The sequence below is a fragment of the Schistocerca americana genome, chromosome 3 (assembly GCF_021461395.2).
Source record: "Schistocerca americana isolate TAMUIC-IGC-003095 chromosome 3, iqSchAmer2.1, whole genome shotgun sequence".
Classification (NCBI taxonomy): Eukaryota; Metazoa; Arthropoda; class Insecta; order Orthoptera; family Acrididae; genus Schistocerca; species Schistocerca americana.
The window spans coordinates 785,783,545-785,807,025 of NC_060121.1; positions in this window are offsets into that span (position 1 = coordinate 785,783,545).

Consider the following 23,481-nt stretch of genomic DNA (forward strand, 5'->3'; position numbering starts at 1 on the left):
ACTGGAGGCCAATGAGTTTGAGGAGCAAGAGTAGCTTCTCTCCATAACGTGATCCGTTACATACTTGAATACCTGATCTGTATCTGTAACATTACGCATTTTTTTTGCAATTTTGGTCTTGTAGGTAATATTTTGCACAGTATGTCTGTTCGTTTCTCCTGATATTAATTTATCTTCTATTAACTGCACTTACGCTGCAATCGTGTAATGAGGAACTCTGAATAGTGTAAGAGGATTTCACAAATTATGTACACTTAGGACTACTTCTACAAATTTAGTTTAGTCTATTATAATGAATTTTGTTTTACAAAAATCTTCTAATACCTAGACCTCGTTTACATAAGATGAACGAGAGTAGTAGTGTAGATGTTTATATTTTGTACCTTCCTCAAGCATTTTCATCTTGTATATTTATTTTGTAAGGCGCTTTTCTAAGGCTACTTTTTGCATCTTTGCTTGTTTACAGACGTGAATATGGTTGTCACTAACACCTGAAACTACCTTGCTACCTAATCTTAATTATCTTAAGTAAATGTGGTCTAGGCAGTAAAAGATCCTTTTTTTTTAAATTTTAATAAATTACAGAAAGACCGCTTTTTTCCATTCCTGATAACGTCAGTCATTACTAATTTTGTTTAGATTCGGAATGTATACCAGTATTGTTGCTGCTGCATATACTGATTATTAAATTGAATTCTAGTGCCTGACATCAAGGCAAGAACACAGCCTTCGTGTCTTTCTCGGTTCCGCTTCTTAACTGAAGACCACTTTCATTACGAAAATTCATGAAGAAGTACTTGGAAAACCAGATCTCGGACCTGGACACTTGCATTCTGCTGTGCATCCTCTTACGAACAGGCATGTCTTGCGACTACTCTAGACCACTACCGCTCACCTACTTACGGTAGGTCACTCACGTAGTTAACAGGACTAGGACTCCTGAGAGGAAGGGTGTGGAGAAGACACAGCTTAGTCACAGACTAGAGAGCTACCTACTTCTCATTTCCTAAACTCCACAGAAGCTCTCAGACTTACGTACCTGGACAAACACTCCTCGAGAGAACAGATGAGGTTTCACATTTATTATTATTATTATTATTATTACTGTTATAATTTATAGCTGTTTCTCACTGCCACGCCCGCATATCAGTAGTTTTGTTATGATAGGTGATGGTGAGTAGGTAAGCTACTGTACTGCTATATCATCACCTCATGTGTGTGCCTTTTTTGCTAATCATAGATCATGAATTGCAACTTTCTCTCCCCCCTCCCCAACGCATGATACTTCGGCATGCACCACATCATTGCCGAGTGGTGCGTAGAGAGACATGGGCAGAGGCGCGCATCTATGCATTATGCTATGAAGTAGCTATATATTATGCAAGGTGTACGTTATGCAACAAAGACTGTGAAAGGACTATATTCATTCTTTTAATCGTATCACGTAACACGTATCAAACAATCCAATAAAGTATTTTCATAAATGTAATACAGATCAAGAGTCAAAGAGTAAATTGCTTTTTCAAAAAGTGACTATTTTACCCTAATTTGTGTAATATTCTTCAAATCAATAAGTATCTTGTGCTACGTGATTTCTAAAGTAGCCTGTGTTCTTCCTCATGGTTCAAACTATCCTCATACGAACTTTCATCGAAATCGGTTCTCTAGATTACTTGTGCAAATGTAGCAAAGAGAGTTACTTCCGCATTTACAATATTAACATGGATAAAACTTTGAGCAACGATTTTTCTTGGGGTTATATTATTTTGATGAAATCAGACCAACACGGTGCCCCAATCTATGCCAATGTTACCCGTGAAAACCCCATAAAGGATATCAGTGAAAGAGATCAGCGTGTTCAAAGAGACAGACAGATAACACACTTTTAGTAAAGCTTAATCATGATATCTTTCTTTTTCGTTGTTTGATTTTCATGAACTAAAGCTTTATAATCTCAAGTCAACAGTGGAAACACTGTGAAAATTCGTCTATATTTTGGAGAAGCTTGTTCAAACAGACAAACGCACAGACATGACAGTTTTGCACATTTATTATTATTATTATTGCTACGATTATTTTATTATTATTATTATTTCTTTCTTTTCTCAGACGTTCTGTCTGGTCAAAAATGGAAAGTGACGCGGACCTTGATCAAGCGTGACTTCCTTTTAACTGTACGGTATATGTTATATTGCATTTAGGAACTTTCGGGTGATTGAACATGTATCAATAATTACGGATTTCTATAGTTGTATATATAAGTTGGGATGTAGCTGTATTGCATTGATGTACTGGTGGATATTGTGTGGTATGACTCCTGTAGTTGATAGTATAATTGGTATAATGTCAACTTTATCCTGATGCCACATGTCCTTGACTTCCTCAGTCAGTTGGATGTATTTTTCAATTTTTTCTCCAGTTTTCTTTTGTATATTTGTTGTATTAGGTGTGGATATTTCGATTAGTTGTGTTAATTTCTTCATTTTATTGGTGAGTATGATGTCAGGTTTGTTATGTGGTGTTGTTTTATCTGTTATAATGGTTCTGTTGCAGTATAATTGGTATTCATCATTCTCCAGTACATTTTGTGGTGCATACTTGTATGTGGGAACGTGTTGTTTTATAAGTTTATGTTGTAAGGCAAGCTGTTGATGTATTATTTTTGCTACATTGTCATGTCTTCTGGGGTATGCTGTATCTGCTAGTATTGTACATCCGCTTGTGATGTGATCTACTGTTTCTATTTGTTGTTTGCAAAGTCTGCATTTATCTGTTGTGGTATTGGGATCTTTAATAATATGCTTGCTGTGATATCTGCTGTTTATTGTTTGATCCTGTATTGCAATCACGAATCCTTCCGTCTCACTGTATATATTGCCTTTTCTCATCCATGTGTTGGATGCGTCTTGATCGATGTGTGGCTGTGTTAGATGATACGGGCGCTTGCCATGTAGTGTTTTCTTTATCCAATTTACTTTCTTCGTATCTGTTGATGTTATGTGATCTAGAGGGTTGTAGAAGTGGTTATGAAATTGCAGTGGTGTAGCCGATGTATTTATATGAGTGATTGCTTTGTGTAGTTTGCTAGTTTCTGCTCGTTCTAGAAATAATTTTCTTAAATTGTCTACCTGTCCATAATGTAGGTTTTTTATGTCGATAAATCCCCTTCCTCCTTCCTTTCTGCTTAATGTCAATCTTTCTGTTGCTGAATGTATATTTGTGGCATTGTGATCGCATAAGTGTATTGAGTGCTTCTAGGTCTGTGTTACTCCATTTCACTACTCCAAATAAGTAGGTCAATATTGGTATAGCATAAGTATTTATAGCTTTTGTTTTGTTTCTTGCTGTCAATTCTGTTTTCAGTATTTTTGTTAGTCTTTGTCTATATTTTTCTTTTAGTTCTTCTTTAAGATTTGTATTATCTATTCCTATTTTTTGTCTGTATCCTAGATATTTATAGGCAACTGTTTTTTCCATCGCTTCTATGCAGTCACTGTGGTTACCCAATATGTAATCTTCTTGTTTAGTGTATTTTCCATTGACTATGCTATTTTTCTTACATTTGTCTTTTCCAAAAGCCATATTTATATCATTGCTGAATACTTCTGTTATCTTTAGTAACTGGTTGAGTTGTTGATTTGTTGCTGCCAGTAGTTTTAGATCATCCATCTATAGCAAATTTGTGATTTTGTGTTGGTATGTTCCAGTAATATTGTATCCATAATTTGTATTATTTAGCATGTTGGATAGTGGGTTCAGAGCAAGGCAGAACCAGAAAGGACTTAATGAGTCTCCTTGGTATATTCCATGCTTAATCTGTATTGGCTGTGATGTGATATTATTTGAATTTGTTTGGATATTAAGTGTGGTTTTCCAATTTTTCATTACTATGTTTAGGAACTGTATCAATTTAGGATCTACTTTGTATATTTCCAATATTTGTAGTAACCATGAGTGGGGTACACTATCAAAAGCTTTTTGGTAATCAATGTATGTGTAGTGTAGCGACCTTTGTTTAGTTTTAGCTTGATATGTCACCTCTGCATCTATTATCAGTTGCTCTTTACATCCTCATGCTCCTTTGCAACAGCCTTTTTGTTCTTCATTTATAATTTTGTTCTGTGTTGTATGTGTCATTAATTTCTGTGTAATGACTGAAGTTAATATTTTGTATATTGTTGGTAGGAATGTTATGGGGCGATATTTAGCTGGGTTTGCTGTGTCTGCTTGATCTTTAGGTTTCAGATAAGTTATTCCATGAGTAAGTGTATCAGGGAATGTGTATGGGTCTGCAATGTAACTGTTAAATAATTTAGCTAGCTCTGAATGTGTTGAGGTGAACTTCTTTAGCCAGAAATTTGCTGTTTTATCATTTCCAGGGGCTTTCCAATTGTGAGTAGAATTAATTGCTTGGGTGACTTGATGTTGCAAAATTATCGCTTCAGGCATTTGTGGTATCATCTTGTATGTGTCTGTTTCTGCTTGTATCCACCGTGCATGCCTGTTATGTTGTACCGGGTTTGACCATATGTTGCTCCAGAAGTGTTCCATGTCTGTTATGCTTGGTGGATTGTCTACTTTAATGTGTGTGTTATCTATCGTCTGGTAAAATTTCTTTTGGTTTGTGTTGAATGTTTGGTTTTGTTTCCTTCTATTTTCACTTTTTTTGCTTTTTTTGTATCTTCTAAGTCGTTTGGCCAATGCTTGTAATTTCTGCTTCTTTTCATATTGCTCTATCGTTTCTTGTTGTGAGATTTTTACCTAACCTTTTTCGTTTTTTTTCTGACATTTCATTTCTTATAAATTGTGTTAACTGTCCGATGTCTTTTCTCAGTTTTTCTATTCTGATCTGTAGCCTGTGTTGCCATGCTGGTTTTGTGGGTTTCTTCTGTGTGTTGGTTGGTTCTGATCTCTGCCTAGTGTGTATATTTAGTGTAGTGAGTGCTCCTATATAAACCAGTAGTTGCAACTCTTCCATAGTTGTGTTTTCATTTATTTTGTTGTGTATGATTGTGTTGATAGATTTTATTGTTGTTTCGACTTGTGGGTTATTTGGCGGTCTATGCAAGAATGGTCTAATGTCTGTATTTGTGTCTTTGTATTCTATATATGTCAGCTGAAATATCACTTCTATATCTAACATGTGTGTCACTTCGTGTTCTATTTGTGCTTGTTCTAGTGGCTGTCTTAAGATTTCGTTTTCCTTTGATTGTTTAATTGATGCGTGTTGGTCTTTGTTTGTTTGCTCTGGGATGTTTGAGTCCATTACTGTATTTTCTTCTTCTTCTGATTGCACATTATTTTGTTCCAGTATTTGTTGTACTTGTTGTTTGATGTTTTCTAATTCTGACTGGGGTATCCTGTTATTTTTGATTATTACACGGATCTGATCAGCTAGTCGTTGTTCTGTTAAAAATTTTAATTCTGGGTATCTGGTAATAAATGTTGTGTATACTTGTGATCTGTATCCGGTTGTGTTGGTTCCTAGGTTTGTTGCTTGGTAATAACAGAACATGAGCTGTCGATTAACTTCATCTGACCGTCTCATCCTCTGTCTTTGTTTTCTTTCTATTATTATTATTATTATTATTATTATTATTACTATCATGGGACATTGCAGCACTTACACAATGCGTGTGGGTGATGTAAATGAAAACCTTGAAAGTGCTATAATTTTTTTAATTGTAAAAATGAACACAATTATATGTCATTATGTGTCATTTTTCTACGTAGTCTCCCTGACGTTAAATCCTCATACCTCTTTCTTCGGAAGTTCATAGATAACACAATGAAAGATATTTTTTGGTCATGGGTGTTGCCAGACATGCACCGCGGTTTTCACCTCTTCATCACTTCTGAAATGCCTGCCTCTCATAGCTTCTTTAAGTGCACCGAACACATGGAAATCACTAGCAGCGAGGTCTGGTGCATAAGGAGGATGTACCGGACATTCAAATTTAACTGCCTGAGTAGTCACAACTGTCTCACTGGATGTATGCAGTCGACCATTGCCATGCTGTAGCAACACTCTTAAAGTCAAAAGTCCTAGTCGTTTACTCCTGATTGCAGGGCGAAGTTGATTTTTCAGCATACCTGAATAAGAAGCACAGGTCATCAACACTCTTCTATTCATTTATTGCTGCAAAATTGCTCCATTTGCATCGCAGAAGAGAATGAGCATGACTTTCCCAGCAGACAGCTGAGTGCTGAATTTATTTGGTTTCGGCGATGATCTGTGACGCCAATTCTTGTTTGACCTTTCCTTTTCTGACTGGTGGTAACGGACCCAAATCTCATTGCCTGTAACAATTATTTTCCAGAAATGCATCACCTTCATCATGGAAACGATGTAAAAGTTCTTTACAGTCGTCGACGCAATGGTCTTTCAATTTGGGAGTCAACTGACTGATTTTGCAGACACCATACTGAAAAGCAGTACGTTGTAAACAATGTTCAGCGTTGACCAACACTAATCTACAAACCTGTGGCTACTTCGTTCAGAGTTAGGCATCTGTACTCCTTTACATGCGCAACGTTATGGCGCAGCCCGCAAACAACAGAGCGTCTGCAAGGCCTTCGACAGGATCGGTCACCGGTACCTGGTAAAACTTTAACAAGACTCGGTTTTGGCCCCAAATTCACGGAAGTCGTCAAAAAATATCACATCTAGAGTGACGGTAAATGGCTGGTTATCAGCGCCAATAAAATTGGAAAAATCTGTAAGGCAAGTGTGTACCCTGTCGATGGCTTTATTCACAGTTTCACCAGCTGCGATATGGTCGCGAATTGAACAGTGATCCAATACTGTCAAATGTTTCTTTTTATTCCAGTCTTTGATCACAATATAAATTCCTTCGACGATCACGGGTTTCAGTCACTAACGGCCACTTCACATCTGCAATATAAAAAATATATACACATAGTGGGCAGTCTGGCTTTCAACACAATGCAGCGTTTCATATTACAATATACTATCATACAAACTAGGAAATGTACAGATAAAGTAAGGTAAACCGTACCTGTTCTACACCATGTCCTAATATGATAAAGCCGTAATGGCATCGTCAAAACATATAAATACACTCAGCACAGCATCGTCACATAGGTCTAAAATATGGTGTGAAATAGGCCACAACGTCCACGCAGTCATTTTGCAACTGGCGATATTGTACAAAACCTGCTGAAGTGCAGTAGCTACCAGAAATCTGTTTGCCTATATCCTTCATAGGTGTCTCTACTGAGGGCATAGATGTATTCTTCAGCTACGTAAGAACCATAATCAGATAAAAACACGTTAGATAAAATACATGTAACAGACTGTGTGGACGTTGTGACGTATTTTACACCATATTTTAGATCTATGTGGCGATGCTATGGTGAATGTATTTATATGTTTTGACGATGCCATTACGGCTTTACCATATTAGTACATGGTGTAGAACAGGTACGCTTTACCTTATGCTATCTGTAAATTTTCCAGTTTGTATAATAGTGTAAGACGTGTATATTTCTATTGTCTATTGTCAAATCACAATTTATGAAAGATGTTTATATTTTATTAATAGGATTAAGTAGGAATAATTAATATTTGTCATGTTGGAAATAATTGTGGTAGCAGGGAATGTCTGCACCAAAGTATTGTTGACAAAAGAGACCGCAAATTGATATAATTTTAGAAAGGGCGGGAGAGACCGCGTATGGATACACTTTAAGAAAGGAGCGGGGAAGTCCGCGCATTGATACATTTTGTAATGGTAGCAGGGATTGTCTGCTCCAGAAAGCATTGTTGACAGGAGAGACCGCACTTCAACGTTCGTAGGAAGTCAGTAGTAAGCGAGAAGTGAAGCGAGTCGGTAGCAGGTCTGAAGCGAGAGGTTGAGAGGAGCGGTGTGCCTGCCAGCCACTAGCTATGATTTACAAGAGATTATAAACGGATGTACAGAGACATCAGCTAACTATTATAATAAGAGGAACTAATGTTATTGAATTAATTTTTGAGAAACTCAAGACTACTGAAGGTATGTTTGCGCATTGCTAGTTGTAAGATTATTGTAAAAAGTAAGTCCCATTTGAACGTTTGTAAAATCATTTCATTCAGAATATAACTAACTTTTGCTAGCAATATTGCACTTTTAATTATAATCCAACCCAAAAACCATCAACGTAAACTTTGCAAAATTTTATTGTTGTTAAGAAAAAGTTTAACTATGAATTACGTAACTTCAGACAAATTAATTAAAGAATAACGTCAGCTTTGCTATTAAAGAATAACGTCAGCTTTGGTAATAAATACAGCCACTTATGATGAAAGCCCACCAGCAGCTAATAGAGTATAGTAAAACAGAGTAAGTATATTCATGTCGCAGTTCGATGTAGCAGTCAGATGGCGATCCAGTAACAGTAAAAAAGGTAAGGAACATTTTTGGATTATTGCAGATAACGACTGAGGGCCACACGATGACGACACATTCTATGTTTCGTCGAAATAATCAGAAAATCACTTTAAATAAACAGCAATTAAATTTGTATGCGAAGATTGAGAAAGAGAATAAATTTCATAGGGAAGATTTCATTTGTTATTATTAAGCAAGAGATATAAATCCTAAGGAAAGGTTTCATAGGTTATTGTAAAAGGGAAGGTTACGTAAGTTATTGTAAAAGGGAAGGTTATCATTAACAAAAGAGGTATAGAGGAGACGGGAAGGTTTCAATAGTATATTGTAATATGAAATGCTGCATTGTGTTGAGATATAGACTGCCCACTATGTGTATATAATTTTTTATATTGGAGATCTGAAGAGGTCATTACTGTCTGAAATCGCTCATCATCCAAGGAATTTATATTGCGATCAAAGACTGGAATAAAAAAAAAAAAAAAATTGGTCACAGTGGCCCTCGACCCACTCCTCAGATAACTCGCCACCACCATCAAAGGATGCAAACTGCAGCACACGTTAGTAACATGCACATGGCATATGCTGATGACATGAGCACATTTGTGGAAGAAAAGGAAGACATTGACATAGTCTTCCCAATAATAGGCCGGCCGCTGTGGTCGAGTGGTTCTAGGCGCTTCCGCCCAGAACTGCGCTGCTGCTACGGTCGCAGGTTCGAATCCTGTCTCCGGCATGGATGTGTGTGACGTCCTTAGGTTAGTTAGGTTTAAGTAGTTCTATGTCTAGGGGACTGACGACCTCAGATGTTAAGTCCCATAGTGCTTAGAGCCATTTCAGCCATTTGAACACAAAATAGAATCTTCCGGCAAGGCATCTGGAGCGAGAACAAACCCCAAGAAAACAGTGTTGGATCCGATAGGGAAGGTGAGAAGAGAGGCCAAACCATGGTACCAGGTGACGGAAAAACATAAGGCGCTAGGTGTCCAGTTGCAGTATTGCCCACTGAAAATAGCCGCAGAAAATTGGCGTAACGTCTTAAACATCATCAGAGGATTCGTGAGAGTCCATTCCAACAGACGCCTAACGTTAGAACAGAAAACACAGTTTATCAGCGTGACGATCCTGGAGAAGGCATGGTACATGGCACAAATCATAAATGTACCGACAGAAACGGGCAAGTCCATAACAAGCGCTGTCTATTACTTGCTGCGGAGGCGGGAAATTTTTAAAGTGTCACTAGCTACCAGTACACTCACTAGAGAAGAAGGGGGGCTGGGATTGATGTTAGAACGAAATACGCGGCACTTCTGCTCCATAGACGAATAAAAATGGAGGAGAGGAATGTGGACTGTACCACGTCGTCTCTACTAAAGCTATACAAACCAAACTCTGAGGAAGCGCCGGTAGACGCCAGCCGGATACCATTCAACATGCGCTACCTGAAACAGAATAACAGATAGAAGAGGCTACGCCTTACCCATTATAGCAGTTAGAGATATTAGAGATATGAGGACAGCAAGAAGAATCTATGGCGCACTACGGGGAAAACAAAGCAGAAGCAAGATAGATGCGAGCCTTCCAGGCCACGAATGGCCACAAATCTGGAAGAATGTCTCAGAAAGGGCCATACCTCCATAGGCAAGAGACACGTGGTACAAAAACACACATAAGAACACACCAACCAACGAGTGACTAGCACGCATCGGCATGCGTGAGTCTCCAAATTGTGAAGCATGCAACCAGATAGACGCACTGGAGCACCACTTCATAAGTAGGTCAAGCCAGGACATATGGGAGACCTGCAAGAAAATGGTGGCACACATGAACAGGTCGGATCACCGAACTATAGAAACTACAGCTCTCACCGTTCCTGCTGCAAAAAGCTTCCCACGACCCAAGCGTGTCGCGACCATGTGGACATCAGCGATGACAACGCATGCCATAATCGCAAAAAAAAAAAAAAAAAAACAGAGACGGTGCAGTTCCTCACGGATCTCTGGGAGGAGCACAAGAGAGCCAAGAAGATAAAACGCTACCGCCAGACGTGCGAGAGCTACCTGCAGGTCGCGCTCGACGCCGCCTTCAAGGAAGCCCTCCGTTGCCGCACGTCGTGATCACCGCAGCCGCCGCCACACCACTCCCTCCCCAAACCCCTCACGCTCTCGTCATTGCTGTCGCAGACACCCTCCCACGCTGCAACACTCCACAAGTGCGTGCTAAAAGTTTGTATGTACGTAAAACGTGTGCAGTGCATCTACAGTGTTCTCCCATGTGTAATAGTGCGACACAACAAATAATATCGCCACCCCGCAGGGAAAAAGGGTTGATAATAGAGATCTTCTGTTGGTGCTCCACTTATAGTGCAAACCAAGCTAGCGTGTCAATAAATCTGAGAAACATCACTCGCCTCAACGAAGGTGGTTATGTAAGTAATATAACAAACAAACATCTCACTGCAACCCAAATTAATAATCAGAGTAGGTTATTTAGAACTGTGTTTGTGACCCCATACAAATACTAAGATTCGCAAAGACTTTTCTTTTTTATTTCTTTTTTATCATATGTTACATGTGTTCCTCTCCCTCTCCCTCTCCCTGTCTCTCTCTCTTTCTCTCTCTCTCTCTCTCTCTCTCTCTCTCTCTCTTTCAACCACAATTTCACGACTAGCTCTCGTTAAATCAAATATGATACCATACTGTTAAATATATTTGTCATTGTTTATTGCTTTGTCTAGATGTATGTCATAGTCATACGATAAAACTATAAACAACTTTTAAGAGACGCCACTTTATGGCACCAGATCAATCTCTCTCCCTAATGTCAGCGATTTTGAAATGACAGCATTAACAAACTCATAAAATATCATAACACTAACAAAAACTGAAGGAAAAAACTCGATGTCCCTTCACCATAGACACCAAAAGGACTAGAACTAAAATAAAATAACAGTACCACTATAAATCAATTTGGAAGTGACCAAAATGTAACAAAATAGATATTTGACAAATAAAATTTGTGTATCAGAAAACAACCACAGGGAAATGAAAAGAGGAAGACTCTCGATAACTATACAGAAAACGGACGCAAGAAACTTGGCGGTATCTTCATCTGTAAAAATGTATTGTTAATTTGTAAATAAAAGTCTATTACGTTACAAAAAAAGAATCCCGCCTCTGCTTAAATTTTGATTAACAATCAGTACTGGCGGCCGAAGACTTCCGGCATAAGAAATCACCTTCATTCTGTCATAGCCTTGTCAAAGAGGGCGGAGGAGCAGATAGAGGTTCAGGGCACTCTCTTGTCCTAGGGGTGGGAAACTGCCCCTAAAGGCGGAAGAATCAGCAATGATCAACGACATGAGGATGCTGAAGGCAATGAAAACCACTGCACTAAAGACACGTAACGTGTATCCACAGGACATGTGGCCTGTAATTGAAGAAGTGTCATGATGATCTCTCCATTGGCAAAAGATTCCGGAATAGTCGCCCATTCTGATCTCCGGGAGGGGACTGCCAAGGGGGAGGTTACTATGAGAAAAAGATTGAATAATCTACGAAAGGATAACGTTCTACGAGTCGGGGCGTGGAATGTCAGAAGCTTGGACGTGGTAGGGAAACTAGAAAATCTGAAAAGGGAAATGCAAAGGCTCAATCTAGATATAGTAGGGGTCAGTGAAGTGAAGTGGAAGGAAGACAAGGATTTCTGGTCAGATGAGTATCGGGTAATATCAACAGCAGCAGAAAATTGTATAACAGGTGTAGGATTCGTTATGAATAGGAAGATAGGGCAGAGGGTGTGTTACTGTGAACAGTTCAGTGACCGGGTTGTTCTAATCAGAATCGACAGCAGACCAACACCGACAACGATAGTTCAGGTATACATGCTGACGTCGCAAGCTGAGGATGAACAGATAGAGAAAGTGTATCAGCATATTGAAAGGGTAATGCAGTCTGTAAAGGGGGACGAAAATCTAATAGTCATGGGCAACTGGAATGCAGTTGTGGGGGAAGGAGTAGAAGAGAAGGTTACAGGAGAATATGGGCTTCGGACAAGGAATGACAGAGGAGAAAGACTAATTGAGTTCTGTAACAAGTTTCAGCTAGTAATAGCGAATACCCTGTTCAAGAGTCACAAGAGGAGGAGGTATACTTGGAAAAGGCCGGGAGATACGGGAAGATTTCAATTAGATTACATCATGATCAGACAGAGATTCCGAAATCAGATACTGGATTGTAAGGCGTACCCAGGAGCAGATATAGACTCAGATCACAATATAGTAGTGATGAAGAGTAGGCTGAAGTTCAAGACATTAGTCAGGAAGAATCAATACGCAAAGAAGTGGGATACGGAAGTATTAAGGAATGACGAGATACGTTTGAAGTTCTCTAACGCTATAGATACAGCAATAAGGAATAGCGCAGTAGGCAGTACATTTGAAGAGGAATGGGCATTTCTAAAAGGGGCCATCACAGAAGTTGGGAAGGAATACATAGGTACAAAGAAAGTAACTACGGAGAAGAAATACTTCAATTGATCGATGAAAGGAAGAAGTACAAAAATGTTCCAGGAAACTCAGGAATACAGAAATACAAGTCGTTGAGAAATGAAATAAATAGGAAGTGCAGGGAAGCTAAGACGAAATGGCTGCAGCGAAAATGTGAAGACATCAAAAAACAAATGATTGTCAGAAGGACAGACTCAGCATACAGGAAAGTCAAAACAACCTTCGGTGACATTAAAAGCAAGGGTGACAACATTAAGAGTGCAACGGGAATTCCACTGTTAAATGCATAGGAGAGAGCGGATAGGTGGAAAGAATACGCTGGAAGACTCTATGAGGCGGAATATTTGTCTGATATGATAGACGAAGAAACAGGAGTCGATTTAGAAGAGATAGGGGAGACAGTATTAGAATTTAAAAAAGCTTTGGGGGACTGGATAGAATAGGCAACAACTGAAAGGAAGTAGATCTGACAGTGCCCCTTCAGACGTAAATATAGGTTGTGCGAGCACTGTTTTCACGGGCAGGTACACAAAATTTATCAGCTGAATACACAAGAGAAACTTCAGCATTCCGTAGTGTATTTGCGTTTTGCTCCCAGTTGCTTCTGTGTATTTTATGGAGGAAATTTACTCTTGAGCCAATCTTCTTTGACAGTTCGCGCACTGCTGCTCAAAAGACAGTGACCTACTGAAAGTGACAGCTAGACATTTAGGTAAGTACTTATGGGAAATTTCAACTGCATCAGATAGTGCATATTCTATCCTGTGGGTTTCTTTATTACGGAGTCTCGATTTGCAAAAAAATATACATTCAGTATGGTGAGGCCAGTTGATAGTGTACTCTCACAATATTTGTTCTGACATATGAATACCGGGTCTTCTGTATATTAGGTTTTGTGAACGTTAGTAGTAGTAGTAGTAGTAGTAGTATGTGGTGCCACACAAATTAAACGGCATGGTACCCAGAAACGATCCGTGGGCGGGCAATTATTCGTGGTTCTTCATCAGCAAGCTTGTGCATACAGAAAACAGAAACGTCGATCAGAGCGTTAAAGGACATGGAGAAGCGTTCTTCGGGCAACGGTGTACTAATGGTTAAGTCTTTTAAATAGGCGCTGCTACACCGCAACAGAGGACATGCAACGAAACAAACTTATGAATATTTCTACTCAGGGCCAAGCACACATTACTACACTATTAACAAGATTACAGGTTACGAGTCTGTCACTTAAACAGTGCGTCGATGTCATTACAGAAGAGCGAGTATCCATCACGTTTGGTGCTGGAGGATGATGTAGTTATAACATCATCAAGCTAAGGACGACGCAGGAGAAGCAAGATATATGGCTGTACCTATCCTACTACTTATCGTAGAAGATTGGGTGAAGACAGGCAGAACAGCGTTTATAGCGCATATAGATTAGAGAAAACTGTTTACAGTGTCGACTGGATTACACTCTATGAAATTCGAAAGGTAGCAGGGCTAAAATATAAGCTACAAAAGGTCGTCTACATCTCGTATAGAAACCAGACAGCAGATATAAGAGTTGAAGGACATGAAAGCGAAGCAGTGGTTGAGAAGATAGTCACACAGGGCTGTAGCCAATCTCCGATATTGTTCAGTCAGCGTGTTGGACAAGCAGTAAACTAGATAAAAAATTAATAATGTCGTATCTCAATGGGGAACTTGAAACTTTCGGCAAAGGGCAGGACCATGTAGAGGAACTGTGGCTCAAGTTTAAAAGGCTAATTTACGATGTACTGCATTGATGTGTACCCTTTAGAACAGTTCAGAATGTGAGGGATCATCCATGGTATACGGTCACCGTAAAGAAACTTCTAAAGGAACAGAGATTGCTGCATAATAAGTGTAAAACAAAGCATAGGGCTGTAGATAGAGAGGTACTGAATGAAACGTGTTTGGTTGTCTAGATAGCAATGCTTGAAGTCTTTAGTAACTACCGTAGCTGAATTTTTCAAATAGTCTTTCATAAAATCATTTCTGGTCGTTTGTAAAGGCTGTTACTGGCACCAAAGTCAGTGTCCAGTCCCTAGCGAATGGAACAGTAACTGAAATTGAGGGTAACAAAGTAAAAGTTGATGTGCATAATTCCGTTTTCAAATGTTCCGTTACAATGGTAAGCCCAGGAGAATTGCCCCAATTCAATTCCGTACCACTGAAAAGATGAGTGAAATAAATATTAGTGTCGATTGTTGAGAAATCTCTGAAATCGTTAAAACTGAACAAATCTCCAGGGCCCAATAACATCCCTGTCAGATTATATAACGAATTTGTGGCACAATTAGCCCCTCTTCTAACTGGCTACGTGGGGTTTTCTACCGTGGGGTTTCCTACCGTGGGGTTCCCTACAAGGGTGCAGCAGGTAGCGAAGCTGTCCCGAGCAACCGGTTCACTAACGAAGTGTTTGAGAACAGAGCCTCCCGCACTGCTTGTCTACCTCAGTCGCTCACCCTCAGTGCAGGTGTTGTCACCGTTTCTCAGACAGTGTCGTCGTCGATCAGCATCAATAATTTCGCAAAGTTAACTTGCTGAGTTTCGTCATATATGTCATATGAAACTAATTATTTGTATCTGACGGATCTCATTCACAAAAGTACGCTTTTAGCGGCATTTCTAAAGTTCTAATACATAATCTGCTATTTACTGAATTTTTATCTCAACAAAACTGAGATTTTACTTGGTAAATTTCTTAAATAACATGGTCACTCATCCTCTGAAGCTTCCAGAATTTTTTCTGAGGAAGGCGGAATGAGGACTCAGACAGCTGGTTGCCCACTTTTCTGTCAGAGACTTTTAAACACGATCATGGTTGCCTTTATTGTGCTCCAACAGGAGCATTTTTCAGCTGATTATTGCGTAGTTCACTTTATAAAGATGAAATTCCAACTAGATGCACTTTGATGGAGTCGTCTATATTAAGCAACGGATTTTATCATCTGTAGAGACATCAAGAACAACACTCTAGTTATCGACACTTTATACGCCGCATCTAACCATAGGGAAATATTCTGTAATTTCTTTCAGATGAACGCGCCCACTGTCGCGTAAATCTTTACCTATTTACTAACTGTAAGGCCGTGCAGTCTGGAACCGAGCGACCGCTACAGTAGCAGGTTCGAATCCTGCCTCGGGCATGGATGTGTGTGATGTCCTTAGGTTAGTTAGGTTTAAGTAGGTCTAAGTTCTATGGGACTGATGACCTCAGATGTTGAGTCCCGTAGTGCTCAGAGCCATTTGAACCATTTTTTTGAATGCTTTCGAACAACAGAAATCATGTAATGATTTCTGTCACATAAGGGGCAACATAGCTAGTAAATAATAGAAACGAGATTACGAGAGCAGTCACTTTCAGTGTAACGTGAAATAACGTTATACCTTGTAGATTATCACGACACAAAATGAAGATGATAAGCAATGTGGGACTCCCTTCCGTTTGCGTTTGAAACTCTCGGAGAAATCCTGTGTGGTGAGGAGGGTGGGTGGGGGCAGCAAGGCGAGCCTCGATTCGTTTTGCCGGCCCGGGCCTCTGACAGGTTTAGTGCGCCACTGCTCGTAGGAAACCCCACGGTAGGAAACCCCACGGTAGGAAAGCGCACGACACCTTCTAACTACACTACTGGCCATTAAAATTGCTACACCACGAAGATGACGAGCTACAGACGCGAAATTTAACCGACAGAAACAAGATGCTGTGATATGCAAATGATTAGCTTTTCAGAACATTCACACAAGGTTGGCGCCGGTGGTGACACCTACAACGTGCTGACATGAAGAAAGTTTCCAGCAGATTTCTCATACACAAACAGCGGTTGACCGGCGTTGCCTAGTGAAACGTTGTTGTGATGCCTCGTGTAAGGAGGAGAAATGCGTACCATTACGTTTCCGACTTTGATAAAGGTCGGATTGTAGCCTATCGCGGTTGCGGTTTATCGTATCGCGACATTGCTGCTCGCTTTGGTCGAGATCCAATGACTGTTAGCAGAATATGGAATCGGTGGGTTCAGGAGGGTAATACAGAACGGCGTGCTGGATCCCAACGGTCTCGTATCACTAGGAGTCGAGATGACAGGCATCTTATCCACATGGCTGTAACGGATCGTGCATCAAGTCTCGATCCTTGAGTCAACAGATGGGGACGTTCGCAAGACAACAACCATCTCCACGAACAGTTCGACGACGTTTGCAGCAGCATGGACTAACAGCTCGGAGACCATGGCTGCGGTTTTTCCCTTGACGCTGCATCACAGACAGGAGCGCCTGCGATGGTGTACTCAACGACGAACCTGGGTGCACGATTGGCAAAACATCATTTTTTCGGATGAATCCAGGTTCTGTTTACAGCATCATGATGGTCGCATCCGTGTTTGGCGACATCGCGGTGCACGCGCATTGAAAGCGTGTATTCGTCATCGCCATACTGGCGTATCACCCGGCGTGATGGTATGGGGTGCCATTTGTTACAGGTCTCGGTCACCTCTTGTTCGCACTGATGGCACTTTGAACAGTGGACGTTAAATTTCAGATGTGTTACGACCCGTGGCTATACCCTTCATTCGATCCCTGCGATACCCTACATTTAAGCAGGATAATGCACGACCGCATGTTGCAGTTCCTGTTCGGGCCTTTCTGGATGCAGAAAATGTTCGAGTGCTGCCTTGGCCAGCACATTCTCCAGATCTCTCACCAATTGAAAACGTCTGGTCAATGGTGGCCGAGAATTTGGCTCGTCACAATACGCCAGTCACTACTCTTGATGAACTGTGGTATCGTGTTGATGCTGCATGTGCTGCTGTACGTGTACACGTCGTCCAAGCTCTGTTTGACTCAATGCCCAGGCGTATCAAGGCTGTTATTACGGCCAGAGGTGGTTGTTCTGGGTACTGATTTCTCAGGATCTATGCACGCAAATTGCGTGAAAATGTAATCACATGTCAGTTCTGTTATAATTTATTTGTCCAATGAATGCCCGTTTATCATCTACATTTCTTCTTGGTGTAGCAATTTTAATGGGCAGTAACGTATAATCTATCGTAGATCTTTCGAACAAAATCATGCACAGTTCCTGGAAAGAACCAGCAAATTTCACATCCGTCTACAAGAAGAGTAGTAGAAGTGATCCACAAAACTACCGTCCAATAGCCTTGACATCGGTTTGTTGTAGAATCTTAGATCATATTCTGCACTCAAATATAGTGAGGTACTGGAACAGAATGAGCTTCTCCATGCCAGCCTGCTTTGATTCCAAAAACATCGGTCATTTGATACCCAACTCGCACTTTTCTCACATGACTTATTGAAACCTTTGGATCAAGACAGTCAGATAGATGTAATACTACTTGATTTCCGAAAAACATTTGATTCAGTATCACATCTACTCGTATTGTCAGAAGTACTGTCATTTGTGACTGAATTTTTGGTAGGGAAAGCAGCTTGTTTTCTGGGATGGAGAGTCATCGTCACGTGTAGAAGTAACTTCGGGTGCGCCCCAGAGAAGTGTGTTGGGACCCTTGCTGCTCACGTTGTGTATTAATGACTTTGCACACAATACTAACTGTAACCTCAGACATTTTGCAGATGATGCCTGAAACAAGCAGCATAAATGTTCAGTCAGATCTAGATAAGACTTCAAAGTGGTGCAAAGATTGGAAACTTGCTTTAAATGTTCAAAAATGTAAAACTGTGAACTTAACAAAACGAAAAAACATAGTATCCTGTGACTATAATATCAGCGAGGCACTTTTGGAATCGCCTAACTCGAACGGTAGGGATATGAAGTGAAATGATCACATATGCTCAGCCGTGGGTAAAGCAAGTTGTAAACTTCGGTTTATTGGTAGAATACTGGGGAAGCGCCATCAGTGTACAAAGGGGATTGTTTACAAATCACTCGTGTGACCGAGTATAGAATATTGCTGAAGTGTATGGGACCCGTACCAAATAGGTCTAACAGGGGCTGTTGAGCGTATAGAGAGAAGGGGAGTGTAGTGGCGTGGCAAGACAGCCCAGCCACTCAGAGGTAGCCGAAAGGCACGCGTTAAGCTCACGCAGATTGTCGTGAGGTCTGGAACAAGGTAAAGTAATTATCGTATAAAGAAAAGAACGTAGTTCTTGGAATACTTAACTTTAATCCACAATTGGAGAACATCGCTCTTTTTAGACATTATTACACTGAATATAAACTGGTAATGGCGCCTTGCTAGGTCGTAGCAAATGACGTAGCTGAGGGCTATGCTAACTATCGTCTCGGCAAATGAGAGCGTATTTGTCAGTGAACCATTGCTATGAACGTCGGCTGTACAACTGGGGCGAGTGCCAGTACGTCTCTCTAGACCTGCCGTGTGGTGGCGCTCGGTCTGGAATCACTGACAGTGGCGACACGCGGGTCCGACGTATACTAACGGACCGCGGCCGATTTAAAGGCTACCACCTAGCAAGGATGGTGTCTGGCGGTGACACCACAGGGAGCACGAATCGTCACAGGTTTGTTTGAACCGTGTGAGAGTGTCACAGAGATACTGAAAGAACTAAACAGGCAGACGTGAAGATAAGCTATTCTGAGAAAGTCTACTACGAAAATTTCAAGAATCGGTTTTAAATGATGACTCGGAGAATATACTACAACCCCCTCCCCATTTATCGTTCACATAGGGATCGTGAGGACAAGATTAGAATAATTACAGCACGTACAGAGGCATTAAAACAGTCAGTCTTCCGTCCAAAGCTCCATACGTGAATGGAACGGGAAAAATCTATAATAACTGATACAATGGGACGTACCCTCTGCCATCCACTTCACGGTGGTTTGCAGCGTATAGGTGGAGATGGAGATGGAAATCTAAAAGTAGATGATTTTTGCTATGTGGGTGACAGCCGAGCTACAGAGGATATAAATTTCAAACTGACAATAGCAAGGATTAGATACATTTCTGAAAAACAGGAATATAAACTGAAGTGACAGGAAGTGTTTTTTGAAGGTAACTAAATGTCTGGAGGCTACTTCTGTACGGAAGTGAAATGTGGGCGTCAACGCAATCAGACAAGTAGAGAACAGAAGCTTTTGAAATGTAATGCTACGGAAGGACGCTAAAGACTATCTGGGTAGATTAAAAAACTTGTGAGGAGGTTGTGGTTCGAACGGGGAAAAACAAATTTGTTGTATAACTTGACTAGAAGAAGGGTTCGGTTGATAGGTAGGACCTGTCCTGAGGTGTCCAGGAATCGTCAGTTTAGTAATGGAGGGGTTAAAAATTGTAGAGAGGGGCCAAGCCTGGAATATACACAGCCCAGTCAGATTAATGTGGCCACCGCCTATGTTCGACGTCAGCGTGCAATAACCACTGACAAACGGCAGGTAGCATCACTATCAGTGGAGGCGTACAAAACGTGTCGGGGGGACGCGGTAAATAATACTGTCGTTGTCATATAGCGGAGATGGAGCGGTTTATGCGACGTCCAAAGGGGCACAGTCATTGGCTTCCGGGCGAAGGGTGGAAGCATTTCCGAAATGTTCGCGTGTCGTCGTGGTTAAAGTGTGCTGCGCATGGCGAAATGACGCTATGCAGAACCAGCGTCGAGGCAACCGTGGTGCACCACAGCCGCAGATGACAGGAGTGGACAACGGCTGAGGAGTAGACATGCAACTGTTGAGAAACTGACCGCCCGGATGGACTCAGGGGCTCAACGACGGTTGAGCGAACGGCGGTGCATGTGGGCCACCACACCAGGCGCCTGCTTCGTGCACTCTTTATGACTACAGTTCATCGTTGGCGAATGTCCCCCCCCCCCCCCCCCCCCCCGGTAACTGAATGGTCAGATTGACGGATTGTCAATCCTCTGGGCCCGGGTTCGATTCCCGACTGGGTCGGGGAATTTTCTCCGCCCAGGGACTGGGTGTTGTGCTGTCCTCATCATCATCCTATCATCCTCATCGACTGCAGGTCGCCGAAGTGGCGTGAAACTGAAAGACCGGCACCTGGCGAACGGCCCGCCCGACGGGGGGCCCTAGCAATACGATTAAATAAATCGTCGATGAAGGCAGGGATTTGCACGCAGTGCAGCAACTGGACGTCCACGAAATGACAGTTGGTGGCGTTTCCAGATGAATAAAGTTTTATGCTCCACTGCATAAATGGCGTTGGCGTGTACGGCTTGAAAAGTCTGAAAGCAAACAGCTGTAACAACCAGGCTGGAGGAGGGAGCGCTTCATGGATATGTTTTCGTGGCATTCTCTGGATTATGTCGTCAATCTGGAGAACACGGTGAATGAACACTTGTATGCATCCTTACTCCTTGGGACCATGTTCACCCCTATATACAGTTTATTTTTATTCGGCCAGATGGCATCTACCAGCAGGACTATGCACTATGTCACACAGCTCGTAGTGTACGTGCGTGGTTCGAAGAGCACCAGCATGAGTCTACCCTGCTTTAAACCCAATCGAGAATCTGTGGGACCATGTAGATCGCACTCTTCGTGCCGTGGATCCTCAACCGCATGGCTCCGCATCCCTGTGCAATCTTTCCAGAACCTCATTAACTCCCTTCGGGCGCGTCTCGCAGCAGTTTGTGCTGCAAAATTTGGCTATTCAGGATTTCGTCAAGAAGTCGCATTACGTAGTAAGCAAGTTCATATAGATATAAGATGCAGTAGTTATGCAGAGATGAAGAGGCATACACAGAATAGACTAGCATGGTGAACTGTGTGTAATCAGGCTGTAGACTCATGATAAATTTTTGTTCTGAACAAGACTGACCGAACTGCATGGTACAGCAGGACAGCAAAGTGCCTCGTTTGCTGATCCTGTGACCTCTCCTACTGAGACGTGTGAATGGCTGTCACTCATTGCCTCTGTGGCAGAAGCCACAAATGGAGCAACGTGCGGCATCGTGGAAGGGTTCAGTGTTGTGGGGAGCACTGCTATGGCCCCCCTGTAGCGTGGAGTGCCCTCGTTTGAGGGCTCGTGATCCGCCAGGAGGGGCTCTCAACAGGTGTGTGCCAGCGCGCGTGTCGCCCGATTGTGGCGCCCGCTGAGTGCTGTGTTGTGTAGGCGGCAGTCAACACGCCTCCCGCAGCGCTTACTTGTTCCGTCCGGCCTTTCATTGCCGCTGAATGGGCGCCCGGAAAAGAGCACCAGCTGGGTCGCCCACCGGCTGCCCGCCGCTACTGGGTGGCTCGCAGAACACTCGCCTGTTGACGACCTTATGTGATTTCGCCTCGGGGATGGGTGTCCACTATTTGAGGCAGCCTGTTCCCTATGTTTGGACTGGCGACAGACGGGATAAGCTTATCAGTTTCTTTATTTGCTGAATCTGTAACATTAACGCCTTCGATTACGAGATGCTGACCTTACGTTCTGAATCTGAGTCCGCCTCGCTAACTGCTCAGTCAGTGCGGTGTATTGCTAACCGTAAGGTCCCCGGTTGTATTCCCGGCCGGATCGGAGATTTTCTCCGCTCAGGAACTGGATGCTGTGTTCTTCTTACTTTCGTATCGTCATAACTGACATTCAGCTGTTGAGATGGCTGTATATACATGCACCGAAAGCAAATAAAATGAACACACATACACATACAGGGCGGTCCATTGATAGTGCCCGAGCCAAATATCTCACGAAATAAGCATCAAACGAAAAAACTACAAAGAACGAAACACATCTAGCTTGAAGGGGGAAACCAGATGGCGCTATGGTTCGCCCGCTAGATGGCGCTGCCATAGGCCAAAAGGATATCAACAGCTTTTTTTTTTAATAGGAACCCCCATCTTTTATTACATATTCGTGTAATACGTAAAGAAATATGAATGTTTTAGTTGGACCACTTTTTTCGCTTTGTGACAGATAGCGCTGTAATAGTCACAAACGTATAAGTACGTGGTATCACGTAACATTCCGCCAGTACGGACGGTATTTGCTTCGTGATACATAACCCGTGTTAAAATGGACCGCTTACCAATTGCGGAAAAGGTCGATATCGTGTTGATGTATGGCTATTGTGATCAAAATGCCCAACGGGCGTGTACTATGTATGCTGCTCGGTATCCCGGACGACATCATCCAAGTGTCCGGACCGTTCGCCGGATAGTTACGTTATTTAAGGAAACAGGAAGTGTTCAGCCACATGTGAAACGTCAACCACGACCTGCAACAAATGATGATGCCCAAGTAGGTGTTTCAGCTGCTGTCGCGGCTAATCCGCACGTCAGTAACACACAAATTGCGCGAGAATCGGGAATGGAATCTCAAAAACGTCGGTGTTGAGAATGCTACATCAACATCGACTGCACCCGTACCATATTTATATGCACCGGGAATTGCATGGCGACGACTATGAACGTTGTGTACAGTTCTGCCACTGGGCACAAGAGAAATTACGGGACGATGACAGATTTTTTGCACGGGTTCTATTTAGCAACGAAACGTCATTCACCAACAGCGGTAACGTAAACCGGCATAATATGCAGTATTGGGCAACGGACATCTACGATGGCTGCGACAAGTGGAACATCAGCGACCTTGGTGGGTTAATGTATAGTGCGGCATTATGGGAGGAAAGATAACTGCC